Genomic DNA, 24,168 nt, shown 5'->3' with positions numbered 1-24,168 from the left:
CAATCTCACTTCTAGCCATCCCGGGGTGTCAAGTGATACCTCCTTGTATTTTTACATGCATTTTCCTGATTGCTAATAATGTTGAAGCTTTGCGCAGTGGCAGTATCGTAGCCAATGAGGTTTATCCGAGGCGCGATTATTGCTAATTGCTAATAATGTTGGGCATCTTTTCATGCTCTTATTCGCCATCTGTTTATCTTCTTTGGAGAAATATGTTCAGATCCTTTTTTTTTTAATGGATTCTATTTGTTGTTGAGTTGTAAGAGTTATTTATATATTCTAGATACATGTCCCTTTGTTGGATGTAAGACTTGAAGACATTTTTTCCCATTCTGTAGGTTGTCCTTATACTTTCTTTACTGTATCCTTTGAAGTACAAAAGTTTTAATTTTGATGAAGTCCATTTTATCTATTTTTCCATTGTTGTGCATTCTGTTGGTGTCATAGCTAAGAATCTTTTGCCAAATTCAAGGTCATGAACATGTATTCATGTCTCCTTCTAAGCGTTTGTAATTTGAACTCTTACATTCAGGTCTCTGATCCATTTTGAGTCAAATTTTGCAGAAGATATTAAGTGAGGATCCACCTTTATTCTTTGTGACTTTCCAGTTGTCCCAGCACCATTTATTGAGAAGTACTGGCTCCCTTGTAGAAAATCATTTGATAATGTATATGTGGGCTTATTTTTGGACCCCCTATTCTATTCTATTGATCTACATGTTATCCTTGTGCCAACACCACACTTCAGTATTACCAAAAAAATATATTATCTTAATAATGACATTATAGTACCCTGTATTCATGGGACTGTAGTCTGGTATCCACTCTGAACATAACTTGTTTATATACACTTTTTTACTTAATTCCTACATTAATCTATACAGATAATATCATATATGCAAGGACCACCTGGCCTATGCCAATGCATTGCCCAGTGCCTCAAGGCTTTTCACATAATATATAATCTCTAAATAATTAGAGTTGACAATGGGTTTTATTCCTAATAAATATAAGGAAAGGGGATATTACTAAGCTGCAGAAAACCATAATACTGGAATTATGGTTGTTTGCATGCCCTGTCTCTATGAAATTCCACTCATAATTTATTATATAAATATTTCAAAAGTCTCACCAAGAAAATAATAGGCAACAACAACAGCAAAACATTTATCTCAACTGATAAACATGTTAAATTCAATCAACTTAAATTTTTATTGCTGACTCCTCATTTCAAGTTATAGATCTTAGTCTTCATGTGAGTTTCAAGATTTTAGAAGCTCACATAAACTGATTTAATAATGGCTGTGTGATAATTTTTATTTCTTGCTGTTTTCTACACTATACTAAATTATGTAACAAATGTTTACAATGCCCTAGAGTTATAATACCAATTTGTTGTACTGAAACGTTTTTTTGTTTAATTGACAAAGCTTCTCAATGCATAGTGATAATTAAGAATTTACATTTGGAATGCAACATTTTAAGAGGACATAAAAATGCAACTAAAAATAATCATTAATACATAGAGCTATTTATATGATGTATTTATAGCTATATCTTAAATCATGTTTATTATAATTCACATACTTTATTACATACATGTGCCACTATAAACACCCACTTTCCCACACAAAATACATACTTACAGTCTTACATTTAACAAATGTCCATAATCATACCCAGGTGAATCAAAAATATATTTTGAGGTTTAAGGAAGAATGGCTTAAACAAAACTAGGAACATCACCAGTAAAATAGTAACAATGCTTCTTGAATCAATCTTCATGTATTAAAATTATAAAATACAATTTAAAAATGATCTTTTGAGTGCACCTCGGTGGCACAGTCAGTTGAGCATCCAACTCTTCATTTCAGCCCAGATGGTGATCTCAGGGTCATGAGGTTGAGCCCTGTGTGGGGCTCCCTGCTCAGAGTGGAGTCTGCTTCAGATTCTCTGCCTATGCCCCTCTCCCAACTTGCAAACTCTCTCAAATGAATAAAATATTTTAAAAATAATAATAAAAAATTAAAATGCCCTTTTAATTATGGTTAACTGTTTATTGTTTTGTTTGGGGTTTTTGTTGTTGTTGTTGTTGTTGTTGTTGTTTAGAATTCCTCAGGCAGAAATATTGTTCTTTAAGTTCTTTTGTTGGAAAGATATCTAGTATCTTAGATATTAGATGAAAGTCACAACAAATACAAACTAATAATCGGGCTTTTTATACATTCCAGGATGTCAGAGTAGAGAAGTATTTTCCTTAAATTGAGGGATCACATATGGAAATTATCCCTTCATGGTAGTCAGGTGGTGGTAATTTTAAACGGATAACTCTTCTATTTATTTACTTTATTTCCCATTCAATAAATTTCCAAAGGCATTTCAAGATTTTAATGATCATCTATCCAGTTAGTACTGAGCTTGAAATCAAAGTAAGAAGAAAACTATGAAGAAACAGTACATATCCAGCATAAGTTGAGATAATAACTATTCAATATAAGGAGGATTATTTTTCCTTGTTACAAATGCCTCCTGTTTCAAATGGAATTCACATCCATATGACCTTCCCCTACCTTATGCCTTATTGCTTGATGGTCACAAATATATTGAGATATTCAAATTTATTTTAAATCAATTTATCATAACTTAGAAGGATTTTCAAAACATTTCATGAATTCAGAATTTTTCACTTGAAACAAAATGAGGTCACTTTCTTGTCATTATTTTGTATTTAATTACCACATAAATAACTTTTAATGTGAAATATGCTTAATATCCAATTGTAAAAATACATTTGCTGAGTTAAATCAATCATGTGGGAAAATAAAAAGTATATAAAAATTACAGATTACACTTAGGTGTTGTGGGATCTAATTACAACATATTTACGATTTCTTTTGCTTTTTTAAGTCTATCCTTTTAAAATTGAAGTTTAAGAAGACCAATACTCTTCAGACCTCTTATAAAATATGACCTACTAATTTCTCTTTGGGTGGGCAAATACCTTATAATGTTAGGAATTTGTATGTCTGGCCCCATGTCAATCAGCAAAATGCTGAACTTGATTTAATGTTACTATTTTACTCTAGTTCAGCTATGGTGGGAGGTAATGGGAGTCTGTATTAGTTCAGAATACTGTGATGTATTCCTCTTTCATTCCCTGGCCTTCTAGAGCTTCTGCTCTTCTTCCCTCTGGCCTGGGGCTGCTCTGCAGGTGCGGGTGGATGGAGAGGAAAGAGTCAAGGGAGTCAAAGAGTTCTTACTTGCCTGGTATTGTCAAGACCTATGTCTGCCTTCAGGATCTGGTTGTGTTTAAAGCTGATTTCTTCCTTTGTTTGGACTTTAGTAGCTTTGCTGACCTTTCCCCACACATACACATCATTAGAGAGTCCTCACTGATAGTTACCTTAAAATGATTAAGTAGAGCTTCGGCTGTGCTGATGCTGGCGTCAGCCTATTAGAGGCAGTTATTAGATTTTCAGGAATTTTTTGAGTAGTTGGCTATGCACAGCCAATAATAAAAATCTTACATGTTATATTTACATGTTTTAATTATTTTTAGAAACAAAGATATGCATGCAAAATATAGATAATTTACTATTTTATATGCTTTAGAGGTTGTTCACAGTTATTGCTCCTGTTTGATGGAAAAGTTCCATAGTGGTGTGCTACAGCCATCTCCTCACAAGGCAGCATTCAGGGATGTCAACGTGGTAGCTTTTAATCTAACAAGATAGCAGTGTTTACACCACAGACATCAGAAAACACTATAAATCAGAGCTTTATGTTTTAAATTGTCTAAATTTAATATAGTAATGGATGAAATATTAATACAGATAAGACTGAAAAGTATGCCATGGCTAGAACTATTACTTGGTAAATAACTCAAAAATTAAATTAAAAAATTCAGTATATAAAGTGTTGTGAGATGTAGCAAGCAAGCCATCTATGTGATTGTGGAACAAGTTCTGACATACATTTTTCATTGTGTCTCTTTCATCTTATTAATATGAATGAAAATATCAACCAACACTTTACATTGGAACTATGCTATTTCATCAGTTCTAACCATAGTTTGGCTACTGATACAGGAATAAGGCAAGATCAATAAAAGCATTTTATGAGAATCGATGGCTACATGGAATTTATCATAAACAATATTGTTTATTTGTAGCAATATTTGTAAAACTGGTGCTGCATATCCTATAGATCAGTTCAATTCAGAATAGATTTATGTGGATATGTACATACTGAATTATTTCTTTCCCAGAGAACTGGTGGTTAAATATTACCAGCACATCACCGGATATCTTTCTATGCATATTCTGGCTGATGATTTATTTGTTCCAAATCCCCTAGAATCCAGTTTCTCATGACTAAGCCCTAAGGTCTTAAGAACATAAAAAGAACATAAGAAATGTAGGGTGTCTGTGAATGTGATCAATTATCTGATTCACTGGATATGTACATGGGTCTTCTGCACCCAAAAAAAATCTGAAAATGCAGGTGGATGCTAATATTCTAGCAACATTACCCTTACTGTTGTCATTAGATAAATGAAGCTGCATGTCTCTTTAAGCTTTACACTTTTTAAAGTAGAAATCAGAAACTATGCCCAATAGAAAATGAATCGCATATTAAATATACCATGCAATCCCCTCTCTTTATAATGAGACCAACATAAAACATATTACATATAGTCCAAATAATTCAACCTGACAGTAATAAGGTATATAGCATTTTCTCTTCCCAGAAACCTCCTAGTGTCGATACTAGTGATATATTATTTTATCACTAAGGAAAAAATTAAACTACACAAACCAGGTATTGTAAATAAAAACAAGAACAGCATAAGCATTAAGTTTCTATAGAGAATCTAGAGTATTAGAAAGTCATTTGTAGATTGTCAAACTTCATGATTTTTTAATATAAGTTCAATCACCTGGACATTTACTGTGTTCCAAATACTACACTAAGTGTATCAGTTCTATAAAGCAAGAATTATTATTTTCATATGTAGATTAAGAATAAATATAAACAGATATACAAACACGAGAGTGCACACATTCACGTGGACAGACAATGTTTAAAGATCGCATAATAGGTAAGAATGCAACCAGATTGGAGCCCAGTTCTGTCAAATTTTCAATATACCTGAATGAGGATTGGAGTTTAAAAATGTGAATACAGGGGCGCCTGGGTGGCTCAGTGGGTTAAGCCGCTGCCTTCGGCTCAGGTCATGATCTCAGGGTCCTGGGATCGAGTCCCGCATCGGGCTCTCTGCTCAGCAGGGAGCCTGCTTCCTTCTCTCTCTCTCTCTGCCTCTCAGTGTACTTGTAATTTCTCTCTGTCAAATAAATAAATAAAATCTTTAAAAAAAAAAAAATGTGAATACAGGTAAACATTTAAGAATGAAACAGTATTTTAAATCTCAAGTAGAGAATTTCATGAGAGTAACCCCAAATTTCATCTCCACTGAATTTCCAACCCAGAGAAGATATGTAGAAACACACACACACACACACAAACTGAATACAGATTTTGAAGAGCTAAAAATAATCTTAATGTTTTTTCGACTCATTTCTCTCATTTTATAGATTCATAAGTGAAGCACAAAAAGCAGAGTTTGGCCTTAGCGCTAAATACCAGAACCAGAAATGCTGGCTTCTTAAAGATTTTATTTACTTATTTTAGAGAAAGAAAGAGAGTGCAAGCAGGGGAGGGTCAGAGGGAAAAGGAGAGAAAGAATCTTTTTTTTTTTTTTTATAGATTTTATCCATCCATTTGACACACAGAGAAAGAGAGAGATCACAAGTAGGCAGAGAGAGAGGGGGAAGCAGGGTCCCCGCTGAGCAGAGAGCCTGATGCAGGACTCGATCCCAGGACCCCGAGATCACAACCCGAGCTGAAAGCAGAGGCTCAACCCACTGAGCCATCCAGGAACCCAAGAGAAAGAATCTTAAGCCAAATTCCCACATGGCTCAGAGCCCTATTGGGGGATAGATCCTATCACCCAAGTCATGACCTGAGCTGAAATCAAATCAGATGCTTACCCAACTGAGCCACCCAGGTGCCCCTCTTCGAATAATTTTTAAAGCTTAACTTAGAGCATGGCATTAACATCATGATTTTTATACCAAGTCAATATACTTTTAAGTTACATATGAGGGGAATAAGAATCATGATAGAATGACTTTAACTTCTTGTTAAAGCATGTTTGTATTTATCTCGTTTTTAATATATTATCTGGCATTATTCAGAAGTTTAAATAATTGAATTCAAAATCTAATCTCAAAAATGTATTTTTCATAATCTGTATAAAACTACTGCAAGTATAAATTATTATTTTTTAAAAGATTTTATTTATTTATTTGAGAGCGAAAGAGAGCAAGAGAGAGAACACAAGCAGGGGGAGTGGGAGAGGGAGAAGCAGGCTTCCCGCTGAGCAGGGAGCCTGATGCAGAACCCTGGGATCATAACCTGAGCCAAAGGCCGACACTTAACCCACTAAGCCACCCAGGCACCTCTAAATTATGATGTTTTGTTTAAAATTCTTCTCTGCAAAGGGTGTTGGGAGGACAAATTTACAGATTATAGTAATTCCTTTGTATCCCAGCCCAAGCTAATGATTAGAATTGGATAGTAAAAAAGTTGAATTACACGATTGAGTTAGAAATAGCCACTTAGGCTTTTTAGCCTGTCTCCCTGAAAGCAACAGAACCAATTTAATCAAACAGTGTGAAGAGAGTGACAGATGAAAAGCACATCAATCCTAGTAGGTCTGGCATGACTTGAAAGACAAAATCTATCACAAAGAATTAAAAGCACAATGTAAAATGGAAACAGACAGAAAGACTTGATTTACATGCCTGCTCTATTGGAGCATGGATAAAGATTGCAGAAGCCACTGGAACCACGATTTAGCTGTAGAGAATGAATGTCAGGCCAGCACAACTCACAAATGACAAAGCAGTAGAAACCCTATGTCTAACTCTCAGCCATTAGCTGAATCACTTAGACTTCAGAACAACTTGCAAAATATTTAACACACAGGGAAGTTTAGATATGGCATTTTAAAGTCATTAAGATTTTTGGATTTTTGGAGAACTTCTAAAATTCCATTAGGAAATTGATAAATGTATCACTGTAGTGCACAAATTGGAGAAAGGGCTAAATATTTATGTGTCCAATTTATAACTTCTTAGCTATACTCTGAATCTTTATAATATTACTCATTACTAGACATGGCATCTTATTTTTAGATAATCATCATACATAGAAAGTCCAGAAAATAATGTAAATGAATTCTTTACTTTACTGATAAAATCTTTGTTTTAAACTTCAAGGTATACTTAATATGCAAAAAGTTGCAAACATTTAATGTATATATTTTGATCAGTTCAGACATTAAATACACACATCATACCATCACCACAAACAAGGTAACAAAGATATCCATCACCGTCAAAATATTTATGTTCCCTCCAGGTGTGTGGGTGTGTGTATGCGTGTGCATGGGTGTGTGTACGGCATGCATTAAGAATGCTCCAAATGAGATTTACATTCTTAGCAAATGTCTAGGTATACAATATTGTATTTTTCATGTACAGATTCTATGTTGTATAGGAGATCTCCAGACTTACTCATCTTTAGAACTGCAACTTTATACCCCTTGAGAAATAACATCCTATAATTCCTTCCTCTCAGCTCCTGGCAACCACCATTCTGTTCTCTGGTTCTAGAAAAGTGTTTGATTCTTTTATGTACTCCAAAGAAGTAAAATCATGTAGTATATGTCCTCCTGTGACTTATTTCACTTCTATGACTTATTTCACTTAGTATAATGTCTTCCAGGTCCATCCATGATGGCCCAAATGATGGGATTTTTCTTGGCAAAGGCTAAGTAATGTTTCACTGTATGTACATACCATGTTTTCTTTATCCATACACCTGTGGGTAGGCATTAGGGTTGTTTTCTTTTCTTGGATACTTTAAATAATGCTGCAATAAACATGGGAGTGCAGATATCCCTTCAAAATTAAGATTTAAATTCTTTGGGATATACACCCAGCAGTGGGATTGCTAGAATATGCGGTAGTTCAGTGTTTTATTTTTTGGAAGCCTGATATTATTCTCCATCTCGGCTGCATCATTTTACATTCCTACTAACAGTGTACAAGGGTTTAAATTTCATCATATCCTCAGCAGGATTTGTTATAAAATTTTTAATTGCTATTTTAATTGGTGTTAGGTGGTAGCTCACTTTCATTTTCATTCATATTTACCTGATGATTAGCACTTTTTCTTATATCTGCCTTGATTAAATGTTTATTCAAATCTTTTGCATTTTTTTTCAAGATTTTATTTATTCACTTGACAGAGATCACAAGTAGGCACAGAGGCAGGCAGAGAGAGAGAAAGGGGGAAGCAGGCTCCTCACTGCGCAGAGAGCCCAATGTGGGGCTCAATCCCAGGACCCCAAGATCACGACCCAAGCTGAAGGCAGAGGCTTAACCCACCAAGCCACCCAGGCGACCCATGTCTTTTGCATTTTTTAAAAGATTTTTTTTTTAAATTTGAGAGAAAAAGAGCAATGGGGAGAGAGCCCACATGGGGAGAAGGGCAAAGCAAAAGGAAGAAGCATACTCCCCACTGAACAGGGAACCTGACATGGAGGCTTAATCCCAGGACCCTGGGATCATGATCTGTGCTGTAGGCAGATGCTTAACAGACCAAGCCACCCAGACACCCTGGTCTTCTGCATTTTTAAAATCAAATTGTTTTGTTTTGTTGTTTTGTTATCCTTCTCAAACTCTTCCAAAAAACTGAAAGGTGTTCCCTTTTCATTTTACAAGGTCAGCCGGCATTACCCTGATATCAAAGCCAGATAAGGACACCACAAGAAATCACAAGCTGATATCCTTGATGAACAAAGATGAAAAAATTCTCAACAGAATTGTGGACCACCACACTCAAAAGCACATTAAAAGGAACATACACCATGACATAGTGAGACTTATCCCTAGGATGCAAGAACAGTTTAACTTATGCATAATAAAGATGCTCAAGAAATTAGGTACAGAAGGGATGTCAACATAATAAAGGCCATATATAATAAGCCCACAACCCATACTCAGCAGTGAAAGCTGAAAGCTTTAACCTTTAGTATCAGAAATATGGCAAGGATGCCCATTACTGTCCCTTCTGATCAACAAAGTAATAGAAATCCTAGCTATAGCAATTAGGCAGGAAAAAAAAAAAAGGCATCCAAATCAGAGAGAAAGAAGTGAAACAGTGTCTATTTGCAAATGACGTGATCTTACATACTGAAGACCCTAAAGACTCTAAAAGAAAAAAAAAAAAAAACTTTTATAACTAATAAATTCAGTACAGTTGCAGGATATAAAAAATCCATAAACAGAACTCAGTTATATTTCTATGCCTGAACAATGTACTATCTGAAAAAAGAAATTTTTAAAAAAATCCTACTTACAATAGCATCAGTAACATTAAAATACTAAGTAATAAACCTAACAACAGAGGTTAATGTTTGTATACTGAAAACATTGATAAAAGAAATTAAAGACAAACAAATGGAAAGACATTTCATGTTCAAAGATTGGAAGGCTTAGTATTTTTAAAATGTCCATACTATCTCAAGTGATCTACAGATTCCAGGCTACTTCCAACAAAATTCCAATAATTATTTCTCTATCAACCACATTCCCATTTGTGGAGAGTCTCTATTCTTATTCTCTTCTTTCCAACTATCTCCCAATCTCATTGTCTTTCTCCTATTCTTCGAGACTTTACATCCCCACTTTTTCTTTCTAAATTCATAGACTTTGAGTTAATGATTTTTAATATGGAAGCAGATTCTGGTTCTTCATGTCCTGTCCTCAAAGAATAGAAATAAATAAAGAGAAAATATCCCAACTCAGTTTCAGACTACAACATCTGAAATAAAAACCTACTGTCCTCTTAATAGTACTGGAGCTGATGAAGCTATAATTAATTTTCCTATCACTTAAAACACCTATCTGTTTTTTCAATAATTCTTAAGCTTTTTTTTCAAGTACTCTAATTTAGTTGGGCAAATAAATTGCTACGCAGATTCTTTACTCCAGAATGTTAATAGGATGGGTAGGATACGGTACTCACTGTTTTGCCAAAAATGTGGTATTATTTAAGTGTGGGATATCTTGTCATGTATGTGGCTTTTTGTACTTCCTGAATAATTACCAAGTTAAATATTTGAACATATACACACAGATATTTTATATTGGGCAAGAAGAGAGTTATCTTTTTAAAAATATACATGATGAATCTAATTATTGACTTTGTTTGCCACTCTACTGTTAAATAAGTGAATAAAGTATGTTAAAGAATAGGCATTTGGAAATTAATTTTGATATTATACAAATTATAAAGCATAACAAACTAACAACAGTTTCTAGGTTTTCAAAGAACTTTTGGCATCGCTAGTTATTTCCTAGGAAATAAATTATGCAGCAGAATGAAGAGTCAGAATGCAATACTTCACTACTGAAGAAGGATCAAGCTGAGAGTAGGTTTAGTTTAGAAACAAAACCTTACTTTTAAAAAGCAACACATAACACTGTAAAATGTAGACTAAAATCATTTGACTCAAGTGATGAGAATTTCAGATAAATCGTTAGAAGATAATACTTTGAAATGAATGTGAGGGGGAGAAACTCTCTCAAGGTTTAAGATATTCAGGTATGACTAAAGAATGAAAAACCTTAAAGAAATATCTTTAGCATAGTTTTCTCACTTTGTAATTTTGAATCTTTGGAACATTCATATTTGAAATTTTACTTCAATGAAAAAGCATATTCCTCAGCCTTAAAAGTTCAAAGATTTTAGAGAAATGTGATAGTTTATATTCTTTTTAGTCTCTTCAAATCTTAGGTAAGCAGAATTTATGATAAAGGGTTTCAAATAACAGAAAAGGTAAAATAGTTTATATCTACGGAAAGCATGACCAATATATCCTCCACATTTATGTATTCAAAACTAATATATCAGTTTCTAAGAAAAAAAGCTTACTTTTAAAAAATGTTCTTGATAATTGAAGTAGTTTTCAAAATGACTAGTCAACATTAAATCTGAAAATAATCAACTGGCTCAGTTTTTTTTCTGTCTCTTAAATGGTATCATAGCTCTACACTGTAAGTCACTGAGGATGTCTAATAGAAATTAGATTTTATGACTATTTGCCATATTCTCACATTCAAATGTCATTTAAAATGATCAAAACCCACCTCCATCTCCCCACAGAATGCTTTTAAGAAATAAACTTGTGGGGAAGGATTACACATAGAAAGACACCATCTGAATTGATAAGACACATAGGTGCTTTAGAAGTAAATGTTTTCAAGATATCAGAGATCTCTGATGAAATATTGTTAGTATCAAATTGAAACTTTGGGATTATTATAAATGTAATTGTGAAATAGTCTTTCATACACATATAAACATATCTTCTAAGCAAAACTCAAGATCACACTATTGAAAAAGTACTATCTTTGTAAGAAAATTTATCTGTAAAACTGGAATTAAGCTTCTATGGCTGGATATAAACAACTTCATTAAACACTTAAAAGCTGCCCAACTTCATTAAACACTTAAAAGTATACACACACATTCTTGTAGTTACTATTTGCAGAAATTATACATAAGTTTCCCAGAATCACAGTCCTAAAATGAATCTCAAATATCTAAAAAGAGTACAGATTATGAATTTTTTTAAACCATAAAGATAGATGACATAACAGCAAAGTCTCCAAGGCATCAAACTAGAATTAAATTTAGAATTTAATTTAATTATTGTGTGCTATCCTTGCTTTGATGTTTGGTAAAATAATAACTACAACACTTGTCCATAAAGCATTTTTGGTTGCCCTTGGTTCCTACTCAGTCCTTACTCTCTATTTCCAAAATCGTTATTAAATCTACACCCTACATTCCAATTTATTTCCATGTACATATATTACTCCACAGATTATTTGCTGGATAGTAAAACTGATTAGGATTATTTTAGCCTAGAATATATAGCATTTAAAGGATGTGTTTTTATTTAGAATTTATATTATAGTTTTCCCTGAGTAGACAGTAGAGGATTTCAGCCTTCAGAGAGGAAACAGGTAAAGAAGAGAACCACTTAGCTCTGTTGAACTACAAAGAGACTAAGAATTTGGAAGCATCATATACAAAGCAAGATGTAAGTAAAATTGTTGTAAAAGCTAACTATAGGAACAAGTGATAACCTTTACCTATCTCCAAACAGAAAATGCTAGAAAGCAGAACAGCTGCTAAGAGATCAGAGATTTACTTCCTGGAGACTTCCCCCCGCTCCCCCAGAAGATTCAATGGAATCTGGAAACAACAGTAAAAGGCAGGATAAAAAGTAAAGTCAAAAATAAGAGAATGAAGTGAAAGTATGCTTTGATCTTATTTTCCAATCCAATGTGCAGAATGAGAACGGGACTTAACCACCTAGAAAGAATTACTGGGGCCTTGAAGTTTCACCCATAGAAAAATTCAAAGGTCTGGGGGGAGGGGGTACAAAACATCATTGCCAAAGGCTGCTTTCACATTCAGATCCACTTGCTTCATGATAGAGAAGTGCGGCCAGAGAACAAACTTGATGGTTGCCAGAGGGGAGAAGAGGGTAGGGGAAGAGTCAAAACGGCTAAAGGAGAGTGGGAGATCCAGGCCTCCAGTTACGGAATGAACAAGTCCCAGGAATAAAAGGTACTGTATAGGGAATATAGTCTATGGTATTATATGGTGACAGCTGGTAGCTATACTTGTGATGAATATAGCATAGCATATAGATTTGTCAAGTCACTATGCTGTATGCTTGAAACTAATACAATATACTTCAATTAAAAAAAAAAAAAAGTGGGGAGACTTGTACCAAGGAAATCTTAGTGGTGCAAGACATTTCTTGGGAAACTAAATCTGACATGCAGATTGACAGGTAGCAACTGGGGAGTGCTCCCAGGATCAGTACATGAAGAATAAGAAGGAAGCAGAATTGACATGGGGGAAAGCTAAAAAGCAGCTCAGTTACAACAAAGGCCTGAGCTAACGCTCCAGTGATTCTGGCTCTCAGCTCTTCATACACAATTATTAACCAGTGTTTAGACGGGGGCTGTCACACAAAGAGGGAGGTGACTTTTCTTGAGGTATGATTTTCTTTAGCTGAGATGAGGGGGAGAGGGATTCAGCCAAGACTTCTGGCTGCTAACAGCCCCATTATCTGGTAAACTAAAGCATGAGCTCCGCAGGGTGACTCTGGACAGCATGTGACATAGTCCACTACAGTCTACCCTTTATTTCAGACAACTTTTGAAATCCCAGTGGCACTAACAAAAACATTTATTATGACTGTATCAAGGCCTAATTCTTCCTCAGCTGAATCCTATTTCCTTAGGTTTCTCACAGTCACTAATGCCTAGATCACATGCCATTCAAGTTCATGCATGTAAATGCCCAATATGGAGTCGATATCTGTGGAAAAACTCAACCTGTGATTTGCACTGACAAAAATGCTTAGTGACCCACTTAGCAAATTTATACTTTCAAAAATCTGCAGTTCTGGGCTCTATAGGTTTAAAGATTCTGGTTCCTAGAGGAGAAATTTTTCTGTTAGGTACCCTAGCAAGAGTCCCATCAATCTTCAAATTAAGATTACTGCCTGCCCATTAATTTCAATTTTCTTGTACCTAGATACTAAAAGTTAGAAAACAAGTAATCTACCTTTGAGGGAGGATGAATTCTGATCATTGGGATAAGGTAGGCTTGCTACCTTATCCCAATGATACACAATGGGGTTACACAATGGGGTGAGGAAAAATGTAGAACACCCTGGAGACCCACCTAGTTTGTCTTTAATTCTGCCTTCTAACACTGACAATAAACTGACCAGTACAGCAGCAGGGCTTGAGTTGACATGGTGTATGGGGCTTTTAGGGATAAGGATTGGGGTCACCCACCAAGTAAGCCACCTATTCCTGCAGAGGTTCTAGCTGAGGAGCCTAGAATGGATGATAAAGAACTTCATGAGTTATCAGCTGTGACTTTGAGACCAGATGGGGAAAAGGGATTATCATTTGTTCCAATAATCACTATCTTATATATTTCCCAGGAAAAAAAAAAAAAAGGATTTGAAGGAAAGTTTTAAAGAGGTCTAGTTAATAGACTGTGATATGATACATACTACAAACCATTATAGAAGGTCAAGATTAATAAAAGGAAAACAAAAGACCTTTGGAGTTAAAAAATAAATAAAACAGATATTACTTAAGGAAAAGTTATAAAAAGCTTTCATGAATATAAATCAAAGCAACAAAAATGGCATAAAGTAAATTAAAAATAAAAACCTAGAGTATTTTTTGAAGAGGAAGATCTAAATATCAGATGCTTAGAAAAATATAAAAATATGAAAGAAAATAAAGGCAAGACAAGTTCCTAAAATTAAAGACCTCGAGTCTCTAGACTGAAAGTGTTTACATAGTGTCAACTACAATAAATACAAAAAGACCCATGAAATATATTTTCATCAAATTCCAGAACATTGTAGATAAAGGTACAAAACTGTATAGGTAGAAAAAAATTAAACATGTAGAAATTATAGTTTACTTGGTCACATACAAATGAGTGAAGTTAAAAATAGCATTTCTCAAAAACATCAAAAACAGTATTCCTCTGATTTTTAAATTCTGTGAGAAAACACAAATAATTTTGAGGACAGAAAAATTACATTTTCAGTTCTGTAATAATTTAGAAAATACCTCACTCATTCACAGTTTCTCAGGAAATTTATTCCTGATATGCTCAAAAGATATGCTCAGAAGATGTGCTCGAAAACATAAGGATTTAGATCTTAATATAAAATGTGACGGGGGTGCCTGGGTGGCTCAGTGGGTTAAGCCGCTGCCTTCAGCTCAGGTCATGATCTCAAAGTCCTGGGATCGAGTCCAGCATCGGGCTCTCTGCTCAGCAGGGAGCCTGCTTCCCTCCCTCTCTCTGCCTGCCTCTCTGTCTACTTGTGATCTCTCTGTCAAATAAATAAATAAAATCTTTAAAAAATAAATAAGTAAAAAATAAAATGTGATGGGACCTAGGAAATATTTCTAACTCCAGGTGGGGAGAGAATCTCATGATGACACTTCTAAGATTTGAAAAGTAGCAAATTATCAAACATTGCCAATTCCCCCTCCAAATTCTACTCCACCTGTCAGTAAACCAAGAAGTAACAGATCCAACATGCAAATATAAATACTCCAAAGAGAAAACCTAGACCAGAAGATTGTTAGCCAACCTACATAAGAAGGAATATGGTTTTAAGGGAGGTCAATTATGGGTGGAGAAGAAACTGTTAGGTGTGCCCTTTTCCTGGACAATGACCCTCTAAGTCATTATTTCAAAACAGGAAAAAAAAAAAAGGTAGGAAACTAGGCTAAATTACATTAAGACAGTTTAAATATCTTATAAGGAAAGTCTGACCATTTAAGGAATTAGCTCATTTCTTCTTTCCCCTATATTCTTTATCAAGAAGGCTGGATTACTAAAATTGAAATAATTAATTCCTGAGCAGCATGTTATGAATCAAATATGCCTCATCAACTTTAAACCCTTAATATTGAGTTTTCAGTTTTCAGGGGGCACTCTTCAACACCATCTAAACACATTAGATATCATGCATGGTGGAGTCCAGGTATCTCTTCCGAATAGAACTCACTATCCCACATGGTTAATAGCTCCAGGGGACTACTGCACCCATGTGGAAATACAATGAGAAATGAGAAATTCAACCATAACTAAAAGCCGTAATAGAGGTCTGGTTTTCAGTATGGCATGTGAAGAGCTTGGAAGCTGTTGCTTCCAACCTTAGGACAAAGAAAAGGTTAACAGAAAACTAAAAATCAACAACTCTTCTTAGATCTGTCAGATAACTGAAGTCCCAGGTCAAACCACCACACTAAAAACTGGGAACACAGGCAAATATAGACAATCACAGGTACCTGGGAAACAAAGCTGCTGCCCCAGGAGCCAAGAACTGAGAGGCGTAATTAATGAGTGATTGACTAATTGAGGAAGATAGAGATTAACAGATAAAAGACTCCTGGGGGCCCAGTCCTGGGGACTTGAGTCTTGTGAGTTTTCTCTCCAACAGCCCCATAAGGTTCTCAGGGTAAATAATTGGGAAAAACCCCTCTTGTTTCTGACAGGGAAAGGGAAAACTAAGAATTTTTAAAATATGCCTGTATCATGTTGTTTTCCTTAACAAAGGTTTGCTCTACAAACAAAATTATTTTACCAAAGACGAACCAATTTGGATTTTTAGCAGAACGTAACTCACCTGGCGGTAGAGGAGTATCTAATTCTAGCCTTTACTAGTTTCCCTTTATCACATAAAAGGGAGGGGGCAGAAGAGGAAGTCGCTGAGAAGCACTCCTGGAGGCCATGTCCCAGGGGCACAGATTCCCTCAAATACTGAAGCCTAATCATAGAATTCTAGAACACTTCCTGCACCCTCTGCCAAACGTTACTATATCAGTTAGAGTCCTATATAATAACAGGGTTTACAGCTAAAAGGACTGAAGTGTTCTTTCTTAAATAGAGTCTGAAACTCAAAGAGAGGGAATATGAAAACAACTCTAGAGATCAGCCGCTGATAAATACATTTTAGAAATGACAGTAAGTACAACTTGACTCATAGCCTAACTCATTCTATGAAGTCAGCGTTACCCTAATACCAAGACAAATATATTAAAAGAAAGGAAAACGATAGATCAATAGCCCTTATGAACACAGAAGCAAAAATTCTCATCAAAATTTTAGGTATATTACACACCATGACCATGTGGAATTTATTCTAAGTATATGAGACTAGCTCAACATTGTCCTACATTTTTGAGTTCCAGAATTTTGAGGGGTTTTTTTTGTGTGTGTTAATTTAAATGTTAGTTAGTGAACATACAGTGCAATATTGGTTTCTGAAGAATTCAGTGATTCATCACTTACAATATCCAGCACTCATCACAACAAGTATCCTCCTTAATATCTGCCTCCTCCATCAACCCTCAGTTTGTTCTCTATCTTTAAGAGTCTCTAATGATTTGTTTCCTTCTCTCCTTTTTCTTTTCCCTCTTCCCATATGTTCACTTGTTTTGTTTCTTAAATTCCACATATGAGTGAGATGGTATAGTATTTGTTTTTCTCTGACTGACTTATTTCACTTGGCATAATATGTTCTAGCTCTATCCACGTTGTTGGAAATGTCAAGATTTCATATTTTTGATGGCTGAGAAATATTCCACTTTATATACATATACATGTGCATATATTTATATATACATACATACACACACACACACCCCACATCTTTTTCTCCATTCATCAATTGATGGACATCTGGGCTCTCTCCATAATTTGGCTATTGTTGATAATGCTGCTATAAACATTTGGGTGCATATATCCCTTCAAATTTGTATATTTGTATCCTTTGGGTAAATATGTAGTAGTGCAATTTCTAGCATTTTGTTTTTGATTATTAGAGCTTCCATTTCTGCTTATATTACTAATCTGTTCTCGCATCTTGTTCACTTGTCCCATTACAGCGCGCTGCAAGTTAATTACAGCTTTTTTTTTTTTTAAGATTTTATCTATTTATTTGACAGAGATCACAAGTAGGCAGAGAGGCAGGCAGAGAGAGAAGGAGAAGTAGACTCCCTGCGGAGCAGAGAGCCAGATGTGGGGCTCAATCCCAGGACCCTGGGATCATGACCCGAGCTGAAGGCAGAGGCCCAACCCACTGAGCCACCCAGGTGCCCCTAATTACATTAAATGTCCAGATTTCTGCTATATCTGAGCCTGGCTCTGGTGTGCTTTATGTATTCATACTGTGTTGATTAAAAGTCAACTTTTAGTATGACTTATGATTTCCGTTGAAAGCTGTATATGACGGAAACATAGTCAACAGAGTGGAGGTAAACAGGCCTTTAGTGTGAGATTTTATGTTTATCTGGCTAGGAGTTAGCTTGTGTTTATTTCCTGCTCTAACTGCAGGTGTCAGAGACTAAATTGTCAACTCTTGTCCTGGATTTGGCTGTCCTGCTGTCTTTGAGTTTCTCCTAGGTATTTCTTTTTAAATAAGGTATGAGACATGCATTTCTATTGCATTCTCCTGTTATTATACAAGAACCCTATTGATGTGGTAATGAGGTCTGGAGGAAGAGAGTATGTTCTGTAGTCCCATAATTAGGTCACACTCTTTTAGTGAGCATAAGCCCTGGATTGTGACCTTCATGAATGTTTCTTGGCTTACTTGTTTTGTTTTTCCTTCCTTCAGTGTAGTAAGAAAGCAAAGGGGGCAGGACGATAGGTATTTTCTCAGGAAACACTTTCAGAGAAGTGATACATTAAAATGAATTCATTCATAAAAACCTCATTAAGATTTTACCTTGTCCTCAAAGGACATTATCCAAAGCTAAAAAGGGGTGAGCTGCTATTTCACAGCTTTTTAGGGAATTCTTCCCAGCACCATCCCCACCTGTCCATATTAGACAAGAGTGCTTAACATGGGTTAACGGAAAACAACCATTGGCAAATAGAATGCAATTATCATGATTGGTAATCAATATTCAGTCATCATTCGATCCTTAGAGCTAGAATGCGGCCTATGAAAACCAAGTAACCAAACAAAATTGCAAAGTGTACTAAGAACAGTAGGTGTTTATCTCAGCATATAGACTGGAACTATCTGCGTAAATGGCAGACTTGACACAGTGTTAAAATATGATCATTAATAGTAACAAGCACCTGGATAGAGATAAGTATGTATATGACCAGTAATACTAGTGTTGAAAGAAACTGGGGAAATAGTTAATTCAAAACAAACCTTCAATGAAAAAAAATACTTACTGGCTCTGCATTGTAGTGTTTATAGGTTCATCACGATATAATCATCTATTTATGAAATTAAATATAATGATATAACAGTATTAGATGAAGGAAAGATCACAGAGGGTGTTAAATACCTATGACATTTTCATTATTATTACTATAAAAATGTACTATAGTATTGCACTATATGTTATCTAAACCAGATAAATCAAGAAATAAGAATATACATGTACCTTTTAAAAATATAAAGTTAATTACCAAGAAGAAAAACAAATTAAAAATTACAGTAGAGAACTGTATAAATTCATCAAATCTGCTTTCTTCTTTTCCCATAGTAACAAACTGCTATGAATTTTGCTGTTTTCAACTAAGAAAGTGACCCGTTAAATACATCTTTCACTAATGTTTTCCGAAACTACATATTTTTCTAGACATAAAAAAGAAAATACATATTGATGTTAATTTCTGAAACCAGCCACTCTCCAGAAAGGAATAGTTATTTTACTACAGGATGGCTTAGCTACTCCCTTGTCCCCTTCCAACTTCTCTCTAAATGTATAAAGGGCACAGTGGCAGGGAAGGGGACAGTCTCCCTCTAAAGCACTACCTACGGCCTTATTTAACTGCACAGCACTGTGGGATGATCAAAATACAAGAAAACTCCATGTATTCCTCTGACGCCTGCTTCTAGATTTCCCCAACAAATTATCCTCACGCCATCATTAAATGTCATTAGCCTTGTCATTCCTGCCTTCTGATGAAGATCAACATAGATAAATACATTTCCTACCAAGATGATGATTACCAAAATTACAGGAATCAAAATAAGTCTTGTTCTTCATTATGGCTTCAAACAATAGGAACAATTCAAAGTAAAGAAATGACGATAAAGAGGATGGAAATTCAAAATGTCATTTGTTTATTTAGAAATTATAAAATAATCTATTATACCTTAAATCTATTATACCTTAAATTTATCTTTTAGTATGCAATATTTAATAAAATAAAGACACATATTATATTCTAAATATGCTGAGGTTAAAATTTATTTCTAAAATAAGATGTCTAAATATATAAACTATGAATAATTTTTCACAAGATTGGGTTTTTTTTTTTTCTTTTTGGACCTGGTTAATGGACAGAATAGGTGCTAAATAAAATACTATATTTACATGGATTTCCCAGGTGGAAGCAATAAAGGAAAATGCCAGTCAACCTTTTATTTTAGCTTTCTAAAATGTTAATGTGATGCTTAAGAATCTCAAATACGTCAAATTTCATGACAAAAAAAGATCTGACAGTCAACAACATGAAAAAATATATTTTATTGCAAAAGGAAAATCAGTTTGATAATTGCACTTATATGCCTTTGTGCCAGTAAGGAAACAATAAAGCAGTGAGATCATAATTATGTATTCTAGAGTAAAACATACTCATATTTAACCTAGTTTATATCACTATACTACCCATATAACTTGGGGCATGTTACTTAAAAATCTGAGTCTCCAAGGATTATGTAATAAAAATGTCTACAATTCACTGAGTATATACTACATTCCAAGGAAGACCTGCTCAAGTAGGTACGATTATAGCCATCCCCACATTATGGAGAAGGAAGGTGAAACACCAAAGAATTAAAAACTTTCCTAAGATCACCAAAGTTTTAAGTTTTAGCAAAACTGTAACTCAACCTCAGATAGTATCACTCCAAAGTCCATGCCCTAAACCACAGCTACACCAACTTTTAATAAGATGTGGTATGATTATTGTGAGAATTAAATAAGCTAATGCATCCAAATTGCATATATTAATTGCTCAGTAAATACCTGCTTGCATAATCTTTTTTGTTAGTAGCAATTTAAAGTCTGAATTACTAATATATTATTGTTTTAATAATGTGTACATTGAAATACTACTGGCTTGTGACTCACATAATGCCTCTAAGATAAACTACTCAACATTAACGTTGTAAAAGTTGCTTGACAAAGTTGGAAATATTGTTAGGACCTGATCTTGACCTCTGCCTTTACAGAAAGGTGCCAGAAAGGCTTTTTCCAAAGTTGAACACAGTAAGAATAAGGAACAAGGACCAGAAGACAAGGAAAATGTTGTGAGCTATTCAGAGGCACAGGCTGGGGGCGGGGTGCAGGGGGAAGGTCAGTGATGGACTGAATATGTAGATGAGAGAGACTGAGAAGATTAGGATTCATAGGACTTCCCCACGAGTATCAAATTTTTGGCTTGGGCAACTAGGTTATTTGTATAAATAGCTGAGAAAGCTGTGAATGAAGAGTCCGGTTTTAGACATGGTGAATGTTCTGTTGCTATTGAATATATAACGGAAACAGTTGGGCAGCTGCAAGACTGACCTTTTGGGAATGATCAAAGAAAAATATAATTTTAGGGACAAACAACATTTAAGTTACAGGACAGTTCAACTGGACCAAAACTGATACCACTTTGGGTTTCCAGACCAGATAAAGGATCTTTGTCAGAGAATATTTAAAGACAAACAATTATCCTAATTTATGTGCTCAGGAGCTAAAGAGGTGATGCTGGGTTCAGTTTTAACCATCTCCAAAAGTGAAGTACAGACATATCTATATAATAGGATTCTGGCAGAGCAGCACAATTCAGGTTATAAAGAAACACAAATTTAAAATCAGCGTATGCGAAAGAGAATAAAACAGCACAGACCTTGGATTTGGGCCGGGGGTTGGGCAATCTTTAAATGAGCACATGAACCTTATGTGCTTAAACCTTAAATCAGTGACAGGGAATAAAAGGGCATTTTTAAGATTCTAGAAATTTTATTACTTTTTCATATGTATTTTTTGGACTGTCAATTTCCTTTCATAATTAGCAGTAAAACTCTTAAAAATAATTGGAGGCAAACTTACTGCCTCATTAGAAAGGTACAGCAAGTGTATTTAAAATGTTTTGCTTCTCCAAGGACAATTTTGAGGTGGGAAGGATTTTAAAAGAATAAAATAAGTATTTTGAAAATGGTACCTTAAACGGTAGTTTCTCTGTTTTTGTGCCTTTAGATTCTCGGATGAAAGAAGGATCAGAAAATATAAACTGAATGTGTATATTCTTTGCCCACAATCTACTTTCACACCCATTTTTCTTTGATGTAAGATTATTTTTATATTCCTCTAATACAGAACTGATTAAGTGTGAATTCCAGCCTGATAGCTATGAATTCACCTTTCGTAAGGGTCTCTGTGTGGCAGTAGAAAGTATTTGTTTTGGCCTAAGGGTTTTCTAAGTGTTATGAAGACTTAAGAAAACAGGTTTTCCTGCAAATCTGTGGGTTTTTTTTTATTGGTTCCCTCAGCCAACTGGTATCCTAACAAACTTTAAAATACCACCAGAGTTATTTTGTAAGGTTTCCCTGCTCCCGTGGTGTGAAAAGTTAAAGGGAGAAAAGCAGGGAGGAAGGACAGGAGGAGAGGAGAGAGGAAGAATAAGAAGACAACTGGACAGAAGCAACCCTTCTTTTCCCTATTTCTAAATACACGCATACAGATTGCACGTAAAAATACGTGTACATGCTCAAATGCACTGAGAAGCTGATGCATTATTTTTATATCGCTGAATAATTACCACCTAAGCACAGCTTAAAATAACACACATTTATTAACCCACATTGTGTATGGGTGAGTTCTGGGCACGGTGCTCCCCGGTTCCTCCACTAGTAGGAGTGGACTCCTCTGGACGCTATTCTCACCTGGGGGCTGGAAGAATCCTCCTTCAAGCTTGTTTAGGTGTTTGGCAGACTTTCTTTCCTGCAGTTATGTAGCTAAGATCCTGGGTTTTGGCTAGATGTTGGCCAGAGGCTACTCTTGGATCCCAAAAGCCACTGGCAGTTGCTAGAGTCTACCCATGCCAGTTCCTCTTCAAGTGGGTTTTTACAACACTGGGCTTCAGGCAATGAGTCAGCGATAGATCCTCTGACTTCAACTGGAGTTTAGGCCCTGTTTTAAGGACTTTTACTTATTCCTTAATAAGTTTCACTTTCACTTTATAAGTATTAAGAAGGGCACATATGGCATAGAGCACTGGGTGTGGTACATAAACAATGAATCTTGGAACACTGAAAAAATAAAATTTAAAAAGAATATTTAGTAAAAAAAATTATAAGTTATCCCTTTCACTTATGAAGTCAGGCCCATGTAGAATCTTCTCCTTTTCTGATTAACTTAAAATCAGCTGAGTTGGGACCTTAATTATACCAGAGCTATCCCTTTATACTTTTGCTTTCATCTCTTTTATCTGGCTCCAGATGAATATTTTAAGCTGCCTACTGACCTATGACTTTTTTATCCATGTTTACCTTGAACTGAAATTTGTTAGTATAGTGATGTCTTAAAACTTTATATTTGGAGATACACGCACACGCGCGCGCACACACACACACACACACACACACACGTGTGACAGGTTAGAAATCAACCAAACTGGCTCTTGTCTACCTCCATCTGGGATCTCCTTTAGGAAACTTGAAATCAATATGAGACAAATTGATTTTCTTCTCCTCACTTTGAAAACTGATCCCTTTATTTGCAATTTCTATGTTGGTTAATGGTACTAACATCCTCCAGAAATTGAGATTTATTGTACATTAAACAGATCATTGTGCAGTTACATCCTTAACCCCCTTCTAAGTAAACTTTTCTGAAATACTACCCCGTGAAGGCTTGTTAAGCAGAGATTGCTGGACCCTGCTCCCAGAGTTTCTGATTCAGCAGATATGGTAAGAGAACTAAGGATTTCATTTCTATTGTTTCCAAGTGATACTGATGCTGCTGGCTCTGGAACCTGTACTGCAGGTCCCTCTGTATTGCCCTCACCGAAAAGAATCCCCCAATTTAAGTAGCTCCATTGCTGGGGGATGCCTGGATGAAACCAGGCCAGTTAATGATTTCTCAATAGTCAGGGGTAGGATGTTTTCCCAGCAGGATACAGGGATTAAGAAAACAAAACAAAACAAAAAACAATGAGAACCTCTTTCCTGAAGAATTTAAATGTTAGAGGGAAAAAGTGCATAATGAAAAAGCAGAGGCTGAAACACAGGAAAACAGTGGGCTAAGGAACCCATGTGGCCTCAGTAATTACCCACAGGAGCATCTCTGAAAGATCACAAGCTAAAAAATACACAGGGACGGGAAACCTACTTAGTCATTGGTAGCAGCAGGAGGGGAATCCGAGAAAGAGCTATCAGAAATC

General features: G+C 35.3%; 1 long non-coding RNA gene and 1 pseudogene across 1 annotated transcript in view; both read left to right on the top strand.

The window, feature by feature from the left end:
* LOC123389464 overlaps nucleotides 1-24,168 on the top strand; it is a 73,689-nt gene that overhangs the window by 4,138 nt on the left and 45,383 nt on the right. The window lies entirely within an intron of this gene.
* On the top strand, nucleotides 86-210 carry LOC123389472 (annotated as a pseudogene).

Source organism: Mustela putorius, unplaced genomic scaffold (genome assembly GCF_011764305.1).
Source record: "Mustela putorius furo isolate JIRA1106 unplaced genomic scaffold, ASM1176430v1.1 tig00003974_pilon_pilon_pilon, whole genome shotgun sequence".
NCBI lineage: Eukaryota > Metazoa > Chordata > Mammalia > Carnivora > Mustelidae > Mustela > Mustela putorius.
Note: the sequence above shows the minus strand (reverse complement) of the source record. Positions and strands in the feature narration are given on the sequence as shown.